Source organism: Microtus oregoni, unplaced genomic scaffold, assembly GCF_018167655.1.
Source record: "Microtus oregoni isolate MIOR12 unplaced genomic scaffold, Mior012 000012F_ref0000307, whole genome shotgun sequence".
NCBI classification, from domain to species: domain Eukaryota; kingdom Metazoa; phylum Chordata; class Mammalia; order Rodentia; family Cricetidae; genus Microtus; species Microtus oregoni.
Genome location: NW_024543071.1, coordinates 26,654,584 through 26,664,668, shown reverse-complemented (window position 1 = coordinate 26,664,668; position 10,085 = coordinate 26,654,584).

Sequence of the window (10,085 nt, the reverse complement as noted above, 5' to 3'; positions counted from 1 at the left end):
TTTTGAAAAACAAAACCAAAAATACAACAACAACAACAAAAAAAAAGATAGGCAAACTGAGGGGCTGAAGGGATTTCTCAGTGTTTATGAGCACTAACTGCTCTTCCAGAGAACCTGGGTTCAATTCCCAGCAACCATGTGGCGGCTCACAACTGTCTGTAACTTGAGCTCCAGAAGATCTTGCAATTTTGCACAGACATACTTGCAGGTAAAACACCAGTGAACAAAAAATAAAGAAATCTTAAAAAAAAAAAAAAGCAAACAGAGACACAATGCAGTTTTAAAGACTTCATTTAAACACTGAGCCTGGTGGTACAGGAAAGTAAGCCCAGGTTCTCAGGAGGAGACTGAGGTAGGAAAAAGGTAAGTTCAAAGCCAGCCTCACTCGGCTGCAAAGTGAATTCAGGTCATCCTGTACAAAAGACTTAGACCTTCTCTCAATAAGATGAAAAGTTAAAAAAAAATCAATAAAGCAAGGGCTGTGGTTCAGTGGTAGAATGTTTGCTTCTGGATTAGCACACACAGGGCTTAGGTTTAAATCCCCTACAAAAAGAAGAGGGCGGGAATCGTTTCTGTCAACAGTGCTTGCTAAGCTAGGCAGCTACAAGTCAGAAATGGTTCAAGGAGCCCTTGCAGGACATTCCAGGGGGAAGCATTCCTGCTGCACACAGAGAGATGATAAAGTAGTGATTGGTGGCAATCATACAACTGCCATGTGGTCTGTCCTGTGGGGAAAGTCTACGGTTAAATAATGCATTTAGCCATTTCCAATGGAGCTGGCCTTCAATTTTGCTTTTCTTTACAGTTAGAATTTATAAGACGTATCCCAATCTAAATGTTATTTCTGTGATAACCTTCAAATAAGGTTATCACTACTTAAGAGGTTCGCAGGCTATTTCTATTAAGGCATTCATCAGTGCTGGCCTACATTTTAATGTCATATTTTAAATGTTTCCAATTTTAAAAGCCTTGCTAATATTTAAATTAACTTAAAAATTTCCAGCTAAATAAGGAAGTGGGGGAAATGGAGAATTAACAGTTGTTAACCAGCACTTAAATCAGGCAATATCAACATTGTGTGTTTACATCTGAAGTAGGTCACAGCAGGGTTTAGCACTTAAGCAACATTTACTTGGCCCTGTGGTGTGTTTTATTCTGTGTCACAATCTCCTGAGTATTCTCAGTACCAATCATGGTCATGTGCGCTCAGGGAAACACAAAAAGGACATTCATATTTAAAGGCCCCTGCTCATTGGAATTTATGATTTGTATATCCTAATTTGTGAGATGTCACCGTAGCTGAGGCAAGAAATAGAAGGAAAAAGGAGCCAGGCATCACACCATACCTAGAATCCCAGCACTTGGGAGACTGAGGAAGGACAATCAAGAGTTCAAGGCCAGTCTGAGATACTGAAGAGTCTGACTCAAAAAAACTAGAAAAAAAAAGATAGATAGATAGATAGATAGATAGATAGATAGATAGATAGAGCAATACTAGGAAGTAACTATTAATGATCAGTTTTTTTTTACCAGATGGCGCTTTCTGGAGATAGTTACCTACAAATGCCATTTTCTCCTCTTGTGTCTCAGGAGTTAGTTAGATGACCTAACACCTAAAGCCTGTTTCCTGGGAAAGTGAGTTCCACAGCATGACACTCAGCATGAGTTTACCAGCTCAGACAAGGGGAAGAGAGAACTGTCTACTGTATTTGTTGCATGATAGTTTTTTCTCACTTCTGGTGTCCCCTACATTTGAAAAGGGGGTGATCTAACTCAATGGCCTGACAGGGGCTCAGTGGTCATTGTTTACACTGTCTGTTACTTTAGAATAAAGAATTATTTAGAGATTTGGGGAGAAAGAGGGTTGCTTTTTAAAACTTGGCTCACTAAGGTTAAAGCTGTTAGTTTTGTGCAGGTTTCTCACTTTGCTCTCTTGACTCTGATCTACTTTCAGTCCTTGGCAAAGCCTAAATCTTCTCAACTAACTACAAAGTAAGAAGTGGTGTCCTGAATTATTCTATCCAATCAGCAGGCCTTTTCTTCTCCTTTATCATTCGCTAATTCATCAGGTGAACAAACTTATTCGCTGACTCACAATAAAGCATTTTATCATGTTCAGAAAAATTGCTTTCACTGTGCTGAGCAATAAAGCATCTGAAATATTTGAAGAACATAAGCCAGTTCTTGATCAATGGCCTCCATTTTATAAGGAGCTTAGCCTACTGACTCATGTTGTGCCCAGATCCTAGAGTGCCCCCCAAACCAACTGAAAGACCAAGTCTTTATTCTTATTCAAGTTTGAACTTGGACTCTCCATGTGTCCAATGTATTGGTGCAATCAGAGAACCCCAAGCTCAGTTGGGAGGTTGGGGTGAGGGAATTCTAAGGTTCAGGACCCCTAATTGGCTGATATTTGTCTAAGTGTGCTCTGGTGAAAAGCGATGGGTGTGTGCTGGCAGGTGATCCTAAGTACAATGGTTGGAAAATTTTAGGAATTTCCTTTGGATGGTCTGTTCTGGGTGGTACCTGAATGGTCTCAGTTTGTGATCTTTCTTGGAACCAGGGATTAACTTAGGGTAAACTACTGAGACTCGGGCCTCTATTGAGCTTGTCATTCCTGGGTCCAACAATTCATAGAAATTTTCTTTTGTTTTTATTGATTGATTAGTTGCTTTGACACAGAGTCTTACTCTAGCTCAGGTTAGCCTTGAATTCACAAATCCAACCTGCCTCAACCTTCCTGAGTGCTGGGCTTGCAAATGTGAACCTCTGTGTCTATCTAGAAGCTTTCTTTGGTGTCCTTAATCTCTCTCCCTTTCTTCTGAAGTTTACATTTCTTGTCATTACAAATCTGACTGGAGCTCAGTGTGTGATGAAGAGTTTAAACAGGCTGCTGAAACTGTGGCAGAACGGAAATCTACATGACACCTGAAGAATAAAAACACACACCTTTATTTTTTGGGCAGATGTTTTATTTAAATTTTTATTTGTGAGTGCTGGGGTGTGTGTGTGTGTGTGTGTGTGTGTGTGTGTGTGTGAAATATGGGTGTGAACTGTGAGCAAGAATTCCTGGAAAGAAGCTGTGTCTGTAACAACTGGTTGACTGAAAGAAAGAGGTTGGGATGTTGCAGGTCCATAGTCTAACTCACCTTATCTTGTGCCAGCTTTAGCCCCCCTGACAGCCACTCCTTGGCCACTTCCGTGTCAGGCTAACATTATGTAACTGACAAATAAAACAATCTTTTGTAATCTGTTAACTTAGCATACTACTAATTTACATCCCCCCAAAGCTAAGAATGTCATCATTTTATAGGAGAGATGCCCCCACCCACTCCTACCTCGCTGATGTTTCCACCAGCGTACTTTGAGAAGCCTTGGTTTACAACTCTTTAGCCTGTTGTTAGAAAACTGCTTCCACATCAGAAGGTTATATTCTGGGGACACCAAGATGTATGTGACCAGGCCATGGTCACTCATATTCCTCCTGAATAAGTCGTATCTTGTATGCCTTTGAGAAGACAGCTGTTTCTTTCCACAGCAGAACCAACATGTGGAGGTCGGAGGACAACCCTTAGGAGTTGCTGACACAGGGTCCCTCCTTTTGTTTCCAGCTCTGTGCTGCACACTCCAGGCAAGATGTTCCCCAGCCTCTGGGTGATTCCCCCATCTCCATCTCCCATCTCATCATAGGGATGCTGAACCACAGATGCTTGCCATTGTATGAGACCTCTCATATGGGTTCTTGGAATTGAACTCAGATTGGCAGGCTTAAAAAGATAATGTTTCTACCTATGAGTCTTCTTTCCAACCCTAAACAAGTATTTTGAGACTTGTATTTATCTGGGTTTCCCACAAAGGGACATACCAACCAAGAGAAAGGCAAAGCATGATCAAAAGGCTACGATATTTTAAAATGGGAGGTGCAAGCACACAGAGGCAGGAAATGAATTTCGATTTTGTACTGATGAAGGTGGCAACTGTGCCTTTCCCCCATTGGCTAGAGTCCAGCTCACAGTTTTTCCCGATCATTTCATGAGTTGATGCAAAGGAAATGAAAGAAAGGGATAAAGTGGAGAGGCTCTTAAATTCAAAGAATGCATCAGGGCCTTTGTGTAAACATACATTTTACCAGGTAGAAAGATATAAATATTTTATAAAGAGTTTAAAGATAGGGGAGATAAAAAGATTTTCATTAAAGTCTTACAAAGTAGTGAAGATGAAAAGATTTGAATTGCTTTGTTTTAAGCAAACATTTCAGTGTTCGACAAAAAAAACACTAATATTTAATGTTTCTTACACTGGAGAAATACAAGAACTTTTAATATCTTTATCCCTTTATCATCATCATCATCATCCTTGTCATTATGCAATGTGCCTATGAATAACCCCAGAGTTGGTAAAATGAAAATCCCTCCACCCACATCAGAGGTGATGCATCAGTCTCTGAGCTAGGTCATGGAGACATAAAACTAGGATTGGGCAACTTGGGGTTCGGGGCAGGCAATCTTTATTTTCTTCTTTCTTACAGTAAAGTCTGGAAGGAGGGAGCCCAGTGATAATCCTAACAGTTTACCTGGCTTCAAACGTAGTTTTGCATTTGTATCTAAATGTGCTGGAGTTTAAGATTCTGAAAATACTTCAAATAAAACAAAAGTGAACCATGAATGAGTAATACCTGTAGCACAATTAATAAAAATCCAGAGACAGATATTGGGGTTCAGCCTGCAGGTCAGAAAAGTAAAACAGCCAGCCACTGGCTCTTACCTCAACCTCAGCCTGAAATGGTGATCCTACCTCCAGGAATCTTAGAATGAGACTGTATCTGAGAGCTGTCTCCTCCCGTCTTATATTTCTCTCTAGGGCTGGGATTATAGGCTTGCACCACTACCGCCTGGTTTCTATGGCAAACTAGTGTGGCTACTGGGATTTATTAAAATACAAGTGAAATATCACTACAAACACCCATTACCTTCTTGTCCAACTCCAAACAGCTAGCCTTGAAGGGATGTCTTTGAGCCAGGGCTACTATCTCATCTAGATCCAGGCATGAAGAAGCCATGTGATCCTCTATGATCTATAACCTGTGAAATCAGAACAGGTTATGGAACATGGACTTTGACCTACTAAATTTCCTAGACACTACTGTATCTTTTTAAAAATTATTTTTCTTATTTTGATTCATATCTTCTCAGTGTAAATGATGTTGCTCCCCCAGGCTGAAAATGGGCAGGAAGAAAAAGAAGACAGTTCATTTACTGTGTGACAGAGTACCTATGAGATCTCAGTGACATGTAACTTGAGGGCAGGTAGAATTGGAGCGTTTAGAGCAGTGGTTCCCAACCTTTCTAATGCTATGATGTTTAATACAGTTCCTCATGTTGTGGTGACCCCCGACCATAAAGTTATTTTTATTGTTACTTCATAACTGTAATTTTTCTACTGTTAAGAATCATAATGTAAATAGCTGTGCTTTCTGTTGGTCTTTGTTGACCCCTGGGAAAGGGTCCTTCCACCCCTAAAGGGGCCAAGACCCATATGTTAAGAACATCTGCTTTAGATCACTGAAGTATTGGAGAGAATAGGGCACTAATGGGAAATGAATGGCTTTTTGGAAAGGTAAGTAGGCTGTCAAGAGAATTGATGGAAGTTTGTGAAAATATGTTTTATCGCTTTGGTGCTAATAACGCTCCCCTGGAGCAGGGATTTAGGGTGGATGCCATTTCCTCTGTGGAAGCAGATTGATCCTGAAGAGCATTCGCAGCTCTCTTGCCTTCCAGGAGTTAGCTGTTTTACTCAGAAGAGGGAAGACGTGCCATGTTTTACACGACCATGCCTTGTGAATCTGTGAACTCTTGAAGACTTTTGCTTAAAATAATCTTCATAAAAATTTGGTACATTTGGAGTGATGTGTTCTTGTCCGTTTCATTTACCTAACTTGATACAGAATATATCTGTAGATCTATAAGGATTAAGAGGAAGGATACTTAAGAACAAGTTTCCTGTGTGGCTGGAGGTGTAGCTCAGTTGCTGAAGTGCTTGCCTTGAAAACACAAAGACCTGAGTTGGATTCTCCGAATCCACATGAAAACCAAAGAAAAACATATCCAAAGGCCTGGGCCACATACTTGTAATCCTAGCACTAGAGAGGCAGAGAAGGGCAGATCTCTAGGGTTGGTGACCAGCCAGTCTTACCTACCTGTTGACCCTCAAAACAGTAAGAGACTTTGTGTCAAAGATTAAAAGAGGTAGACAGCATATTAAGGACAAGTTCTGAGGCTGTCCTTACTACACCTAGGTGGCTCATAAAGTCCTTAAATATATATGTTGCATTTGCTGTGCCAGGCAATAACCAGGCCCTTTATTTGTATTAACACAATTCACATTACCATTTTCACATATGAGGTACTTACTATTTTTTGAAGGATGAGGACTTTGAGATACAGAGATCTGAAACAACTTGCCCAGGGCTACACAATAAGTGGTAACACAAGAAAGGAAAGCCAGGAGATTCAGCTTCAGAATCTTCGGTTTCAAGGTGTGATCTTATTTCTTCAGTCCATCAACACGTACGTAACTAACTTATTAGCACAGTCCAAAGCTAGACCTTTTCATGCTATAAAACAGATTTCTTCAGTGCCATTTTTAGCTGCCTGGCATTTCCTTGCTATAAGCAATAACTTTCATATATTTAGCATACCAGAACCTTCTACCACGAGCAAAGCACATCACATATTTTTTCTAGTTTAGACATAATTGTTCCTTGAGATGCTAATGAAACCTGCTACTGTCCATGGACGATGCAGCATAAGAACTTAACCCACATGACCTCATTCAGTGCATGTTTACAATAACCTCATGAGATTGCTGCTATTATTATCCCCATCCCACTGATAAGAAAACTGAGCCTCTGAGAGGTAAATATTTCCTCTCAAGATAACAGTCACCAAGAGGCAAAACCCAGACCCAAATCCAGCTCCACCTCTGTGGTCCTCCTCTGTATGTATGGCTGTGCGGTCCAGCTACCCAGAAGACAATGCCATTCATTTTATCTCAATGGGCCATTTTTACTCCTGGTGGCCAGTACACGCCCTGCTGTGATGGCTTCATCGCTTCTTGATCATGCCTCATTGCACTATCCTAAGCATGGGTAGACCACTGATATTCCATGTTAATGTTTCTGATATGGATTTCTTAAGTTCTTCTATAAGTCCATCAGACCAACTGTTGTCCTGGCCTTACTAACTCTGGCCACCCAAATGCCATAGATGATAAATAAGTACTGCTCAGAATGCTTCTATTTTGTGACACTACTTTGGGGGAGATATGAACAAATGTCTACTTATTCCAGACAGGGAACAGACAACAAACCAAAGAAAGGATGGATACCACTGAAGTCCAACAAGATGAACCAGTGAGTTTCTTGAGATTTGTCTTAGTTTGTTTTCTATTGCTGTGATGAATACCTTGATCGAAAGCAATTTCAAAAGGAAAGGGTTTATTTTATTTCATCTTACAACTCCCAAGTCACAGTTCATCACTGAAGGTAGTCAGGGCAAGGATTCATGGCAAGGACTGAAGCAGGTATCATAGGGGAGTATTACTCACTGGCTTGTTCACTATGGCTTGCTTAGCTTGTTTTCTTATAAAACCCTGGGCTATTTGCCTTGGTGTGAAGTTGCCTATAGCGAGCAAGGCTTTCCCACAGCAACCATCCATCAAGAAAACAGACCCACAGGCCAATCAGATGGAAGTAATTCCTTAACTGACCTTCCTTCTTCAAAGGTGACTCTAGTTTGTGTCTAGTTGACCAAAAAACTAACATAGGATTTCTTATAGGTCTACGGGTCAGGAGTTATTTGCAGGAGCAGAAATGACTCAAAGTCAGGCACCTAACCATGTGACCATTCAAGGAATCTGGAAACCTGGAGCGCACCTCACCCCCTACAGACAGCTCAACAGGTGTCCTCTCCAGGCATCTTGGCTGATCTGGTTCTTCCAGGAAGCTTACCTTGTCCGGAAGTATCCTTTAGCAGTCAGTCCCTGTGTCTTAGATATGCTTCCAAAATAAAGGGGGCTAGTGAATCCGGTCAGTTTCAGCAATTCCCTCAAGCTATTGACTTATTTATTTCCTGATGCTTCCCTGCGAGATGGGAAGTTTCACCTCCTCTCAGCCCATCCGGCTGTTTCACCTCCCCATTAGCATCCTGTGTCTTAACAAGCTTCCTTCCACAGTCTTACTCTCAGAGGAAATTGCCGCACTGCAGCCTCCTCTGAGAGCGAAGCTCTCCTGATAGCCACAGAGACAAACAGCAGGAGGTGACACTCTTGCCAGTGGTCAAAGAAGGCCAGATGAATTAGAAGCCGATGTCAGAAGATCTGCACATTGTCTTGGTCCTTCCCTGAGGACTTCATTTCCCTTGATGGCTCTTGATGGCACAGAACATGTAGACGTTCTTCTATAGTGTTATATTATTTGTATTTTAATAAATCTTGCTTGAAGACTGGAGGCAATGCTAAAGCCATTAGAGGTCAGGTAATGGTGACACATACCTTTAATCCCAGGATTTGGGAGGACAGAGGCAGATGGATCTATGTTAGTTGAAGGCCACGCTGGGCTATACAAGATGGTGGTGGCCTATACCTTTAATCCCAGTACTAGGGAGTCACATGCCTTTGATCCTGCACTAGAGGGAATATAAAAAGGGAGGAGAAAGAGTTCTAGTCTTCTTAGTTTGTGGTTGCCCAGCTTTGGTAGAGGTAAGACCTCTCTAGTGACTTGGCTGCTTTCCTTTTCTGGTTTTCAGGTTGAACCCCAATATCTGACTCTGGGTTTTTATTATTAGAGTTACACCTCACAATAGTCCTTCTTGTCTACTGAATGGCAGAGAGTGTTTACCAGGACCAGCAGCTAGCCAGTTATTATGCTCAGGCAAGAGAGTGGAAAGTCTTGCAAGCACAGCTGTGGATGATGAACAATGGAGCAGGGATGGTCTGGGGTTTGAGACTATGCTCCAATGAGACCTTAGCTCAATATGTCACATAGGTCATGGGGTTTCAGAGTGCTCACCTGGTGTCCTGTGTGAATTCCAATCAACATCAGCTTCCCTTTCATCATTTTTGAACCGATAGGCCCATGGCCTCACCCCTGTTTAAAAAGATATCACGATCATGTCCTGATCAAATGTTGCAAACAAAACCAAGAAACGTTGCAGCGTGCCTGAAAATAAGAGTCTCTGCTGACAGAGCAGCAATCTTGGCTCAACCCAGGCCAACTGCAGATCTCTGAACATTCTTTTCCTTTCCTGGTTATTGTCTCCTGTCACTTCTTCTGCCTTTCCAGATAAAGTGTTCTAGCATATCTCAGACTGCTTTTGAACTGGCTATCCCCCTGCCCCAGCCTTCTTAAAGAAGAAAGAGAAACATATGCTATACATTTATTACTGTTAATGTGTACCCAATATAGCGAGACTACTTGCTGTGCTTTAAAAGTTTAGGCCCACTAGCATTAAGTACACCCGAGTTCTCCAGGTCTCCAAGAGCTGCTTGGTTCCTTGACGGCAAGTTTCCCACAACGTGTTGAGCACAGGGATCACAGGTGTGCATGACCGCTCACTCTGCCCAATGTGAACATCACTATCTCCATCTGGAAAACAGACTACTTACAGAATTAAACGAGCTGCTGAGCAGGGTGGTTTATGCCTGCCATCCCAGCAGCCGGAAGGCTAAAACAAGAGGATCGTGAGTTCGAGGCCAACCTGAACCACATAGGAAAAGACTTTGTCTCACAAAAAAAAAGTGAAATAGAACATCAAATGAGTTAACAACTTGAGATATCTAAACATAAAGTATATAGGAAACTGTCTCCAAAAACAGCTGTCGATATTTCCTCCCTTCCCCGTGCCTGTGTGCTGCTCCAGGAATAACCATGTGATGGGCTTTCACACATGCTCCATCCTATATCAGACTAAGAGGACTGTAGTCTTATTTTTAAAAGATTATTTATTTATTTATTTATTTATTTATTTATTTATTGTTGTATAGTGTCCTGCCTGCATGTACCGCTGCCCACCAGAAGAGGGCGCCAG